The sequence below is a fragment of the Neoarius graeffei genome, chromosome 19, assembly GCF_027579695.1.
Source record: "Neoarius graeffei isolate fNeoGra1 chromosome 19, fNeoGra1.pri, whole genome shotgun sequence".
NCBI classification, from domain to species: domain Eukaryota; kingdom Metazoa; phylum Chordata; class Actinopteri; order Siluriformes; family Ariidae; genus Neoarius; species Neoarius graeffei.
Genome location: NC_083587.1, coordinates 57433362 through 57448077, shown reverse-complemented (window position 1 = coordinate 57448077; position 14716 = coordinate 57433362). Strand labels below are relative to the sequence as shown.

Sequence of the window (14716 nt, the reverse complement as noted above, 5' to 3'; positions counted from 1 at the left end):
AGATACTACAAGATCAGTGGTATAGTGGTTGTGCCCCTTAAACACTGTGCTTAAAATAAACATTTTGGCAAATTCATCAGATGAGGCACATCCTAACAACCAAAATGGATTTTTTTTTCTTTTTGAATTTCATGGTTTTTTTTTCTGTGATGAAATATACACTATGATATCACAGACGTGTAAAGAAAAAGGTAGATTAAATCATTTATATTTGCGTTGCTTCCCATTTGAGCCACATTACTGACATTATTTTGCATTTAGTCCAAATTTTAACTTCACATATAACATTTCTTGAAATGCATTTCATGAATTCTAACCAAGTTTCTTGAGTGTTTCTTAATTGCCTTTATAGCACAGTATTGTTGAATTTTCAAATCTGATCAGAAGGTGTTGACAGTAGTTCTGGCTGTAAGGTGATGAACTTGCACAGGTTTATATTAATGTGCTGGTTCTAGAACATTGTACCTCATATAATTTTCTGATATAGGGAAGTTTTCAGAAAGATGTCAGACTGGAAAATTATTCAGTGTCACACTAGGCTGCATCGCCCACACATGCATGGCCATAGCTACTGTTTATATCAACCTCATGCACTTCTTTTGGTGATTGAGGCTTGGTAAGCTGCTTCAAGGCAGTTTGAAGATGAATCTCAAATGCAAATTGTGTGCATATTCTACTTTTAAGAGATTTAAATAAGGTCCGAGGTCCTCAGAGGTCCAAATTTAATATCTTGATTGATTGTTGTTTTAAGTGATACACATTTTTCTAATTATTGACGGTTTTCACCAAGGAAGACATTTCTGAAAGCAGCCAGTGTATTTTTGTTACTGATGTTCAGGTAAATATTTCATAATTCTTAGTGTATGAAACGTTTACTGTGCATTAATAAGAATCACACAACGGTCCAATTTTATCAATCTCATATAGAAACCATCCTACAACAGGGTTCATATTTGATTCATAAAACATTCATATCTCACCAATCACAGCATAAGAGTGATCGGGCATTGATAAATGTAGTCGCTGAACACCATCATCATTTAAATAAAATTCTCAATTTAGAGCCCACGCCTCTAGGCTTTACAACATGGAGAGGCATAACACTGCCAAAAAGAGAAACTTCTCCACCATTGAAATAGAAGTTTTAATGTCATAAGTCCAAATGAATTAATTATTTCTATTTGGCAACCTGGAAACAGAGCCAGATGTGCCATTTCTGAGATATGATGGCTAGCAAAGCTCTTGTTTAAATAGTAACTGAATAAGCATCTAACCTATCATATTACAAATCAGTTAGTCTCCCCATTGCTTTTAACTGCTTAATTTTATTTGTAATTATTTCACCAGTAGTCTAACCTAACACGTACACTACCATTCAAAAGTTTGGGGTCACCCAGACAATTTTGTGTTTTCCATGAAAAGTCACACTTTTATTTACCACCATAAGTTGTAAAATGAATAGAAAATATAGTCAAGACATTTTTCTGGCCATTTTGAGCATTTAATCGACCCCACAAATGTGATGCTCCAGAAACTCAATCTGCTCAAAGGAAGGTCAGTTTTATAGCTTCTCTAAGGCTACATCCACACGACAACGGCAACGAGATGTTATTTAAAAATATATCGCGTCCAAATGGGCAACGATCAGTAAAATATCAGGTCCATATGGCAACGCAACGCTTGCTGAAAACGATGCAATACACATGCCACACCTCTAGGGGCGCTGTAAGACGGTCCCTTCAGAGACACCAGAACAATAGAAGAAGTAAGGACGCATGCGCATAAACTATTATGCGCGAGACTTCATATTAGCCACAAAGTCAGGAAAATCTGTTTGTAAAATTACATTATAATGACCAAATACATTGAAAAGTATTTTTCCAGTCTCACCTGTGAAAGGTAATCCCATGTGATCTCGTTTGGACGGCAAACCTGTTGGTACAGTTAAACGCAGCTAATCTTTATTCTCCGCTTTGACCTATCCAATATGGCGGCGAGGATGACGTATGATTCTACGCGGAAGGCGGCGTCTTTAATGGTCCGGAATAAATTGAATGCTACACGTTGATGGATTAATTTGTTGTTTCTCACCTGTGAAAGGTAATCCCATGTGATCTCGTTTGGACGGCAAACCTGTTGGTACAGTTAAACGCAGCTAATCTTTATTCTCCGCTTTGACCTATCCAATATGGCGGCGAGGATGACATATGATTCTACGCGGAAGGCGGCGTCTTTAATGGTCCGGAATAAATTGAATGCTAGACGTTGATGGATTAATTTGCTCTTCTACGCCCTTTTTGAGGAATGTATTGTAGGACTTAAACCATCATCTGAAGAGGTGAGATCGCTCCTTTTTTTCCCTATTTTTGCTGGCGGGATTGACTCTGCCCTAAGGCCAGAGTCTCTCTCTCTCTCTCTCTCTCTCTCTCTCACTTTGCACCATTACACAATAAATATTCACAGTGAAAATATTTTGTAAGCGCGTTTCATGAACCAAGTTATAGGATTTGTTGACAACTCGCATCGAGTTCGTTACACTTCTACCCGGCGTGAAGCACTCACAGTCATGTGGTTGTGACGTCATCGTAAACAAATCCGTTCTACTCATCCAGACGACTTCACAACGGCAACGTTGCCAGATCTTTCCACTCTGGAACCCGTTCTCAAAAAGATTGCGTTTTGGGCACCCAAAATGCTGGTGCCTTTTGGACACCAGGCCTAAACGATAAGCAATTGTATCGGAGTTACCTGAATCCGTTGCCGTGTGGACAGGGCCTAAAGAGCTAAACTGTTTTCAGCTGTGCTAACATGATTGTACAAGGGTTTTCTAATCATCCATTAGCCTTCTGAGGCAATGAGCAAACACATTGTACCATTAGAACACTGGAGTGAGAGTTGCTGGAAATGGGCCTCTATACACCTATGTAGATATTGCACCAAAAACCAGACATTTGCAGCTAGAATAGTCATTTACCACATTAGCAATGTATAGAGTGGATTTCTGATTAGTTTAAAGTGATCTTCATTGAAAAGAACAGTGCTTTTCTTTCAAAACTAAGGATATTTCAAAGTGACCCCAAACTTTTGAATGGTAGTGTACATGTAGAAGGGTAAATATTAGTGCTGTCAAAGTTAACGCGATAATAACGCGTTAACGCGATCTCAATTTAACGCGATTAAAAAAAATATTGCCGTTAATGCAAATTCTAATTTGGCCCTGCGATTCACCCGTAGTTCCTGTTGAGGCTTGTCGCGCGCTGCTTCAATAAGAGTACGTGTGAGTGATGGAGAAAGGCATAGACATATAAACATCCTCGCCGCCATATTGGATGGGGCAAAGTGGAGAATAAAGATGCCTCATTCATGTGCTGCGTTTAACTGTACCAACAGGTTTACCGTCCAAACGAGATCACATGGGATTACCTTTCACAGGTGAGACTGGAAAAATACTTTTCAATACTGTTCCTTCAGTCTTCAGTTTCCCAGCTCATCTCCACCGGGTAGGTGTAGAGTTATAAGCAGTGAGAATTAGATAATACAGTGCCACACTATGATGAACGTTTTTGAACGTATGATGCATGTTTTTATTTTTGTTATCTGTTTTTTTCTTCTTTCATGGCAAATACTTCTCTTCAAAAGAAACTAATGAAGAGTAAAATAAAACATTTTTTTATTTTCACAGTGATATGCACTTTATTTTTCGTCCCTTGGTTTTCTCATCTAATATGGAAGTTATGGATGTCAGTGGCTGTGACAAGACGTGTTATGCTCTGCAATAAAAAAAAAACATTGGTACAAAGCAAGCCCATTCACTATCCTGTTCTACAGGGTCGCAGGCAAGCTGGAGCCTATCCCAGCTGACTACGGGCGAAAGGCGGGGTACACCCTGGACAAGTCGCCAGGTCATCACAGGGCTGATACATAGACAACCATTCACACTCACATTCACACCTACGGTCAATTTAGAGTCACCAGTTAACCTAACCTGCATGTCTTTGGGGGAAACCGGAGCACCTGGAGGAAACCCACACGGACACGGGGAGAACATGCAAACTCCGCACAGAAACGCCCTCGCCGGCCCCAGGGCTCGAACCCAGGACCTTCTTGCTGTGAGGCGACAGCGCTAACCACTACACCACTGTGCCGCCAACTTTCAATGTATGATACAAAAATAATACTTCTTTCAACAGATCATTAGCCTTTGAGCAGAATTGTTTTTAACTTACCAGGATGTGTTATCGAGCCAACCGCTTTCAGTTTCATGGGGATTGAATGAACTCTCACGCTCAGAATCATCTGACCTGTCAGAGTAAAGACAAGATCCATGTTCATGTGAATTTCCAGCTATCGGTTCGAATTGATAGGGTCTAACTTCACATCTCTGTGAAACATCGGGAATGTCACTGTCGATGGTGTCCATTTTGGTAACCTGTTTACATTAGATACCCAAGCGCTGGCTCCTTGGAAAGTTTTTGTGACGTCACGGGTCACGTGACCACCTAGCTAATTAACGAATCATTGTTTTACGCTGATGTATAAAAAAGTTGAATAATGTGATGATTTTCACATTTTTGACGCCCTGTAGTGATTTAGATGGCATTTCTTATGTCCTTTATACATAATTATACCCAGAAAAAAATCCATGTCCCATGTCCTTTAATCGCGATTAAATATTTTAATCGCTTGACAGCACTAGTAAATATATGTATAGACAAGGATTTTTAAAAAATCTTTTGGTGCAAAATGGTGCATAGTGCAAGGATGACTTAGTAAATATAAATATAAATATACAGTGTGCACAGAATGACGGTATGAGTGTGCAGATATTTCACATATGATGTTACTGATATTTGAGTCCGGTTTTAGCTGTTCATCACAGAGACAGCCTCAGGGGAAAAACTGTTCTTGTGTCTGGTTGTTTTTGCGTACAGTGTTCTGTAGCGTCTCCCAGAGGGGAGAAGTTTAAACAATTTGTGACCAGGGTGTGATGGGTCTGCAGAGATGTTACCTGCCCATTTCCTGACTCTGGACAGGTACAGGTCTTGGATGGAGGGCAGGCTGACACCAATAATTTTTCTAATGCCATCTTGGATATGAATGTCATGGCAATATTTAGGCTTTCAGTAATTTCTTTGAACTCTTCTTTTTCTGTGACAGAATGACTGTACAGCATACATCTTGAATAAAAAAAAAACGCTAGAATTTGGTGCACAAGTTTTAATTTTTTTTTGGATTTTCTGAAATCAAACCAGGGTCAAAATTATACATACAGAGTCAAAAATATACATACAGCACACCTAATATTTGGGTAAAATGTCTCTTCGCAAGATTAATCTTGACTAAACATTTTTGTTTGCCATGAACAAGCTTCTGGCAGAATTCTGGTTGGATATGTCACGACTCTTCATAGTAGAATTAATAGAGTTCAATTAATTTTTTTTTCTTCTTGGCATGGACTTGACCTTATAAGCACGGTCCATATATTTTCAATAGGGTTGAAGTCAGGACTAGTTTTAAGCTTAATGTTAGCCTGCTTTATCCTCCACAACCAGCTCTGATGCGTGTTTGGATTCATTGTCCTGCTGTAACTCCCAAGTCCCAAGTCGTGTTCAAGTTTCTGATGGTTTATGCTGAAGAATTTTGAGGTAGTCCTCCTTCTTCATTATTCCAACCACTTTGTACAATGAACCAGTTCCACTGGATTGCTAAACAGCCCCAGAGCATGATGATGCTATCACCACCACCAGCTGGTACAGTGTTCCTCTGTACATGGTGGTCACTGTGACCAAACAACTCAATCTTTATCTCATTCTGACCATACAGCTATCCTCCAGAAGGGTTTTTCTTTGTCCCTGTGGTCAGCTTCAAACTTTAGTTAAGCTTGAAGGTGTCAATTTTGGAGCAGGGGGTTACTGTATTTCTTGGATAGCATCCTCTTAGTCCATGATTATCTGAACTGTAGATAGTGATCCATCAGTTTCTAGTTCATGGCAGAGCTGTGCCATGGTGGTTCCCAGGTTGTTCCTACCCATCCAAACCAATTTCCTTTCAGCTGAGGGTGACAGTTTGGGTTTTCTTAAAGCAAAGTGGCTTGACCAAGTGACTATACCTCACAATAACCTGGATACAATTGTTTGAATTGATCTTGGAATTTGCAGTTGTTTAGAAATGGTTCCAAGAGACATTCTGGAGTTGTGTATATCTGCGATCCTCTTTCCTCTTCTCCACCATTTATACAAGCTCGCTGCTGCTGATGGCTGTTAGTATTGACCGCTATCTGTGTGTAGCATTCCCAGTCAAATATAAGATCCATCAGAAGCCGATGTATGGAATCATCTGCAGCATCTTTGTCTGGATCACTACGTTAACCCATCTCTGCTTTGTATTCATTGTGGATCACCTGAAATGGGGGAGAAAGCCAGGACTCTGACTGCTACAATAACTTTACTCAGTCCCAGCTGAGTGTAATATTGCCCATGCGCCTGGAGCTATGCCTCATTCTCTACTATCTCCCACTCATAATTTGCATCTTCTGCTACACAAGATTCATCCTCATTCTCAGGCGCACAGCCAGCCTCAATAAAGGGAAGCGACAGAGGGCTGTTGGTATGGCCATTGGCACACTGTTGGTCTTTGTGGTCTACTTATTGCCCTACAACACCACGCACATCCTGGGCTACATCTTCCACAAAAATGTAAGCTGGCGAGCTGATGCTTTGCTTCTCACCACTGTCAACACAGTCTTCGACCCAATCACTTTTTATTTCTCTTCAGCTGCCTTTCAGGGAAACTTGAAGGGTCTCCTAGGACCCAGGACTATGACTACTTACACTGGCAATGGGACAGAAAATGTCTGCATGACACAGAATCGAGTGAAACAAGGCAACCAGACTGAAAATAAACAAGATAAAGATGCTGGTGAATTACAATGTCCATAGGGAGTTTGATCTTCTCCAAACCTCTTAGTACCAAATTAGGGGGTCTTGCAAGGCCTTCACTGTTGGTAGACAGTATAGAAGGATCCACATGAATGGGTGTCTTTATTTTGTTTGAGGCAAGTTCCAATGAGGTCAAACAGCTGGTACCAAATTTGGTCATCATTAACATGAAGGTACAACCACAAAAATTGCCTCCAAATTTAGCACATCGTAGGAAGAAGATGTGTCAATGCGTCTCCCACTCCCTGGACCATGAGCTTCCCAAAGTTGTAATTTATGTCACTCTGTCATTCAGACTTTATTGTCTAATGAGTTCATTTCATTTTAATGAGCTATTTATGTGGGGAGGAAGCCAGAACATGTCTTCAGCCCTTCAACATGCAATGTTTGCTTTTAACTGCATAGATCATTTATTGGAGTCAATAAATCCAGTATTTGCTATCCAGGGTTCTGCAGGGGCCAAAAAGTTTAAGGTTACTTTGCAGGGTAAGTTGCAGGGCAACTCTGTGGTACAAATACTTACCATGTTCCTTACCATGTTTTGATAGTTTATGACCCTCAACCTTCAACACTTAGATGAGAACACTTTTCAAAGCAACCACAATCCACAACCAGATGATCTAAACGTCATATTCAGGGCTGTGTCTGTGCCGTGTGAGCCCTAAGTGACACTCACTTGTTTCCAGTGTTCTGTGGTCACTGAAGAAGAGATAAAAAATTGCTTTTGTGGTGGAAAGAATCTGACACAGTAACAACATCTGGTCAGAAATGGGTTTGAAAATGTCTTTTAGGAAATGGTGTGACCAAGTATGACTTTTTTATTGGTTTATTTTTGATGACTATTTTTTTTTTTTAAATTGTCTTTAAATATGTATTGTGCAATCACACTGTGTGGAAAATGAAATGTCAGTAAGACATTGTGCAAAAGATTGCTGAGGAAACGTCTCCAAACAATGCAAATAAATATGACCAAAGCAAAATGAAACATTGTCTATCCATGTAAGATATCTTAACTGATATCTCAGCTGTCCTTACATTAAAGTCTAAAGCCTCACTTTCAGCATGCCACATTAAAGCAACTTGCAGAAAATAACTTTTGTGTGGTATCTTATCAGTATGGTTTGTACTCGTATGCTGTTTTGTTGTGTTAGTGAACTATATGGATGCATGAGGCTTCTGCAGAAAAGGCAATGCTGCCAGTAAACTGAAAGAAAACCTACTCAAAAGTAAAAGTAAAAAAAGCACACATTAGATATACTTTTCCATTAGCAATGAGTTTTGTTAACACTTGAGTGCTCCAAATTGAGCACTCATTGCTCTCAACGACATCAAATGAATGCTCATTGTCAGTCAGTGGGTGTTGCACTTCCTAACTGACATCAACACAATCAAATTTGAATAGAGATCCTGAAGTTTGCGAAGTCTGTAGGTTTTATTATTTCCAGGCCAATTACCCAAGTGCAGTTGGACCCATCGGCTGAAATTATAAATTAATAGCATATGGATTGCTATTAGTTTCAATAAGAAGGAAGAAGACTTCTTTGGATATCATAACACCAGAGCTTATTACTAACATTAGGTAAGTTTTTTTTGTTTTGTTTTTGAAGTGACACAACCTAGAACTGTATCTAGACATAGAAGCAAGAGAAACTGTTCAGTATTGTACTGTAGTTTTAGTTCCTTAATGTTCAACTGTAAAGAATATCCAATCAAAGAACCCAAATATTCATATAGCCATAATTTGTGATGTCAGAATGACAACCGGCTATGTTTTCTCTTTCTTCTTACCCTATTACTTCTATCTAGTCTTCCTTCTTTTTCTAATATATGATAGATCAGTGGTTCTTAAAGTGCTGGAAATCACAACTAACTGATGTTTGATCACGCCAACTGAATGGGTTTAGTCCAAACCCTAAAAACTCAAAAACGCTGTTGTTGATGCATCATTAATGATATCTCCACTTTTAATACTGAATGCCTCAGTAGGCAAGTCTGAGTTTAATTAGGTAGCATTTTATTAAATCGGTTTAAAATTTACTCGTATGACATAGCCAAATAAAGAGCTCATAAATTATAATTATTAATTCAGGAAATAAAAACGAGTATAGCAACCATTGCTTATGGATGTTTGCGTGTCAGCAATTATATGATACTCTTTATTTGTATTGTGGTCATTCATATCAAATTTTAGAGACATCAAGGAAGTTAACGAGTTAATGTTTGAGCTGCTCATGTTGCAAGTGAAGGCAGCAGGATGATAGTTTGACTAAGAGCAGCTGATTCTGTGATGATAAATAGGTTCAGTTTTCTGACCCTGATGCAGGAGATAACGCTGTTTTATTACTGTTCTGCTGAAATAACTGTACTTAAATAAAACAGAAAATACAGAAAGAGAACGTACTAACACACTTTTGATACAGATGTTAAGTCTAGAGTGCATAAGTAGCAATTACAACTCAGATTCAAAAAAAAGTTGAGATGCTGTGTAAAATATAAATAACTAAAAACAAAATGGAGTGATTTGCATATCCTATTCAGCCTAGACTACCAGTCAAAAGTTTGGCCACACCTACTAATTCAGTGGTTTTTGTTTGTTTATTTATTATTATTTTCTACATTGCAGACTGATGCTGAAGGCATCATGACTATGAAACAACACATATGGAATTATGTAGTAAGCAAAGAAAGCAAAATGTTTGATATTTCAGATTCTTCAAAGTAGCCATCTTTTGTTTTGATGAGAGCTTTGCACACTCTTGACATTCTCTCAACCAAATTCACCTGAAATGGTTTTCCAACAATCTTCAAGGAGTTCCCACCTGGCAACTTGTCCAGGGTGTACTCCGCCTCTTGCCCTGAAAAAAGCCGTTGTAAAGCCCCTACTTAAAAAGAATAACCTGGATGCTTCAGTATTAAACAACTACAGGCCAATATCAAATCTACCATTCATCGGGAAAATCCTTGAAAAAATTGTCTTCAATCAATTAACTGCCTTCTTGATATCAAACAGCTGTTTTGATAACTTTCAGTCAGGATTTCATGCCAGTCATAGCACTGAAACAGCGCTGATTAAAGTTATAAATGACATACGTCTTAATACTGATGCAGGCAAAACATCGGTCCTGGTGTTACTGGACCTCAGTGCGGCTTTTGATACTGTTGATCACAACGTACTGCTATATCGACTTGAACACTGGGTTGGGTTGACTGGTAAAGTTATCAATTGGTTAAAATCATACTTAAAAGATAGAAGCTTCTTTGTTACCATGGGAAACTGTACCTCAACATCAATGTCCTTGACCTGTGGTGTCCCCCAGGGGTCGATCCTTGGACCATTACTATTCAACCTTTATATGCTCCCACTTGGACAAATTATCAAGAACAACTTAATTTTGTATCACTGCTATGCAGATGACACCCAAATTTATTTTGCTCTATCACCTAATGATTATGCCCCCCTTGAATGTCTCTACCAGTGTATCGACCAAATCAACAACTGGATGTCACAAAATTTTCTTCAGCTGAACACAGATAAAACAGAAGTAATTCTATTTGGGAAAAAATATGAAAGACTCAGGATTACCACTATTCTTGACACAAAGGGGATTAAAACAAAAGATATGGTTAAAAATCTTGGTGTTTTCATTGACAGCGAGCTAAAATTTGACAGTCACATGAAAGCAATCACTAAATCAGCATTTTATCACCTAAAAAACATTTCCAAACTAAGAGGACTTATGTCAAAAAATGATCTGGAAAAACTTATACATCTCTAGTAGGGTTGATTACTGCAGTGACCTTTTCACAGGCCTGCCAAAAAAGACCATCAAACGACTTCAGGTGATTCAAAATGCACCGGCTAGGGTTCTCACACAAACAAAAAGAACAGAGCACATTACTCCAATTCTATGGTCCCTTCACTGGCTTCCAGTAAGCTACAGAATTGACTTTAAAGCATTGCTGCTGGTGTACAAATCTCTAAATGGTACAGGGCCCAATTACCTCTCTGATATGTTGCAGCGGCCTAACCCAATCAGATCTACCAGATCGCAGCAGCAAAATTTACTGGTAAAACCTGTTGTTAAAACAAAGTGTGGTGAAGCAGCTTTTAGCTACTATGCAGTACAGCTATGGAACCAACTCCCAGAGGACATCAAAAATGCTCCTGCTGTTGGCAGCTTCAAATCTAGACTAAAGACCAAGCTGTTCTCAGATGCTTTCTGCTAACTGATAAATATCCTCATCTTTACATGTTTTAAACTTTACTTAACTTTTACAGTCTCTGCATGTTTTAAACTTTACTTAACTTTTATTCTATTTTATTCTGCTGTTTTTTACTTCATTTTATTATTTTATTTCTACTATTGTTTAATTCTTATTATTTTGTTTCTCTCTTCTTCCCCATTTATTTTATGTAATTTTATTTTCTGTTGCTTACTGTTTTGCTTTTACCTCTGTAAAGCACATTGAACTGCCACTGTGTATGAAATGTGCTATATAAATAAACTTGCCTTGCCTTGCCTTGCCTTGCCTTGCCCATAGTCAGCTGGGAGAGGCTCCAGCTTGCCTGCAACCCTCTACAGGATAAGCGGCTACAGATAATGGATGGATGGAGTTCCCATACATCTTGAGCACTTGTTGGTGAATTTTCTTTCATTCTGTGCTCCAATTCATCCCAAACCATCTCAACTGAGTTTAGGTCAGGTGATTGTTGTGCCCAGGTTAGGGTGCCACTCAAAAATGAAGTTTCTAATTTTCATTGTCCCACCCCCTAAATGTGTTCATAATGTGAAAAGAAAAAATGTGACAAAGTGTGGATGTATTATAATAATATTTACTGGTAGCTCAACAGTTCCAAAGTTATACAATATGTGTAATTTTCCGAAAAATTCTGATATAATCATATAATGTTAAATTTAAAATAAAAAAACAGAATACTGCAGAAATCATGAAAATCAAACAGTTACTAGCAGTTACTTCAAAAGTCAACAAATGATTTTTGAACACAAACAGATTAACACAAACAGTGACCAAAATGTCTCATCTCATCTCATTATCTCTAGCTGCTTTATCCTGTTCTACAGGGTCACAGGCAAGCTGGAGCCTATCCCAGCTGACTACGGGCGAAAGGCGGGGTACACCCTGGACAAGTCGCCAGGTCATCACAGGGCTGACACATAGACACAGACAACCATTCACACTCACACCTACGGTCAATTTAGAGTCACCAGTTAACCTAACCTGCATGTCTTTGGACTGTGGGGGAAACCGGAGCACCCAGAGGAAACCCACGCGGACACGGGGAGAACATGCAAACTCCACACAGAAAGGCCCTCGCCGGCCACGGGGCTCGAACCCAGGACCTTCTTGCTGTGAGGCGACAGCGCTAACCACTACACCACCGTGCCGCCCCTGACCAAAATGTCACAATGTAAATTAGTTGTCCGCAATTTAGTTGTCAACAGCAGCTGCAGTGAGTGCAGTCAAGGTGGATTTGTTACTGTTTGGAAAGTCATGGCGGTGTTTCTCCACGACTTGCAACAAGAACTGTTTTTGTTCTTCTTGATTGGTCAGGACTCCATTGAATGCCTGAATCAAGGCCACCCCTCGCTCAGTTGCATCATTGACGACTTTCAGACTTCTCACTTTCTGTTGGCCAACAATGTAATCATTGTCACTGCTCCATGTATCTGGACTGTTCATGAGGAATTTCTGTGGTAGGTTAAAGGCTGTGAAAAGCTGCTTGGTGTGTTGTGATACAAAGTCAAACAACTGCTTCTGAGGTACTGTGGGGTTGAAGGCAATGCATCAAGGATGATATGTTGTTTTCTTGTCAAGGACTTTCACCATGGCTGACTTCACCTCAGCTGACACTGCAGAGTCAAAGAATGCTAAACCGACGAGGATTTCACTTAAGTACCACAAGTGTCCAGAGAATGATTTTATTGCAGCTTTAGCAACAGCTTCATGTTTCTTGTAGCTCTCCAGCTCACGCAGCAGCTGCAAATCATTCTGCGGAGCAGATGATGCGCATGTGAACCAGGCTTTTAGGTAGACCTTTATCACAAATGTGTTGAATAAGAGTGTTAATACACGCATGCAACAGCTACTGAATAGTTACTCTGTGAAAACATTTCAGCCCATTGAGCTACCAAAAAATATGCGTATATTTGTATGAAATTTGGAGTAATTACTATGCTTCATAAAAGGAACAAAATGAGAGGGTGGGACCAGGAAAATATTGAAAAAAATTTTTGGCCATTAGACTCAGTGGCACCCTAGCCCAGGTCATCTGATTCAGCACACCTTCACTCTCCTTCTTGGTTAAATATCCCTTCCATTGGCTGGAGATGTCTTTTGGGTCATTGTCCTGTTGAAAAACAAATGATGGTCCCACTAATCATAAAACAGATAGGATTGCATGTTGGTGCAGAATTCTTTGGTAGTGTGCCTTCAGTTTTCAATAAATTGCCAACGGTGCCACCAGCAAATTACCCTGACATCATTCATTACACCTCCTCATCCTCCACGCTTCATGGTGGGCACCACACCATCTGTTGCCTCTTTTCCGCATCTCACAAAGACATGGTAGTTAGAACCAAAAATCTCAAACTTGGGCTCATCAGTTCAGAGCGCAGATTTCCACTGATCTAATATCCATTCCTTGCGTTTCTTGGCCAAGCAGTTCTCTTCTTTCTGTAGAGGCTTTGCACCATCATATGACCCCATAGCGACGGTAACTACACCACCATGACAGGGGGCATGCTTGTAGTGCTTCATTTAGCCGAGTTAGTTGTTATTGGTTGGTATGGAAAGGTTTTGCTGCACTTGAAAATGCATTCAAAGTTCTTGCAATTTTCTTGATTGACTGACTTTCATGCCTTAAAGTAATGATGGACTGTCGTTTCTCTTTATGTAGAGTGTTTCTTGACATAATATGGATTACTACAGTTTTTGAATAGGGCTATTTACTGGATATCAACACTGATGGTATCAAACGCATTAAGAAGGCAAGAAACTCATCCACTAATCAACTTTTGACGAGGCATACCTGTTAATTGAAAAGTGTTCCAGGTGACTACCTCATGAAGCTGGGTAAGATAATGCCAATAGTGTGCAAAGTGTCATCAAGGTAAATGGTGGCTATTTTGAATAATGTAAAATATGAAACATATTATGATTCTTTACCACTTTTTTGTTTATCACATAATTCCATCTATGCTATTTCATAGACTTTATGTCTTCAGTATTATCCTACAGTGTATAAAATAGTTAAAATAAAGAAAAACCTATGAATGAGTCGGTGCATTCCAATTTGATGCCTGCAATACCTTCCAAAAAAATTGGGATGGGGCAACCAAAGACTGGCAAAGCTACGTAATTCTTGTCTTGTCTGCAGGAAAACACTGGGAATGATGTCATCGGAGTGAAATATCAGAAATTATTATATATACAGGACACTTTTTCGATGGAATAAAAACATGTGCTCTATTCCCTTCTAGCAGGTTTCATTAATTTGGTTTTATAGCATGTAATATTGTTAGCATATCGCTTAACCTACGTGTATTATGTCACTCTACCCAATGGAGAACGAGCATTGAATATGGTGTACGATATTGCATGGTTGTCAGGACAACATGATGTCACACATCGGCGAAGTAAAACTTCCGCACTAGCTAGCGACTGTGACAATTTGTAAACAAATATGGCCGCCAGGTTTGCTTCATTAAATATGGAAGATTTTGAGAGAATTTTCAAAGAGAAAGATGCGTTGAACA

General features: G+C 39.2%; 1 pseudogene; it reads left to right on the top strand.

Annotated features, from left to right (window-relative positions):
• The first annotated feature begins 6199 nt into the window (after window positions 1-6199).
• Window positions 6200-6938, top strand: LOC132867632 (free fatty acid receptor 2-like; annotated as a pseudogene).
• Window positions 6939-14716: the final 7778 nt, after the last annotated feature.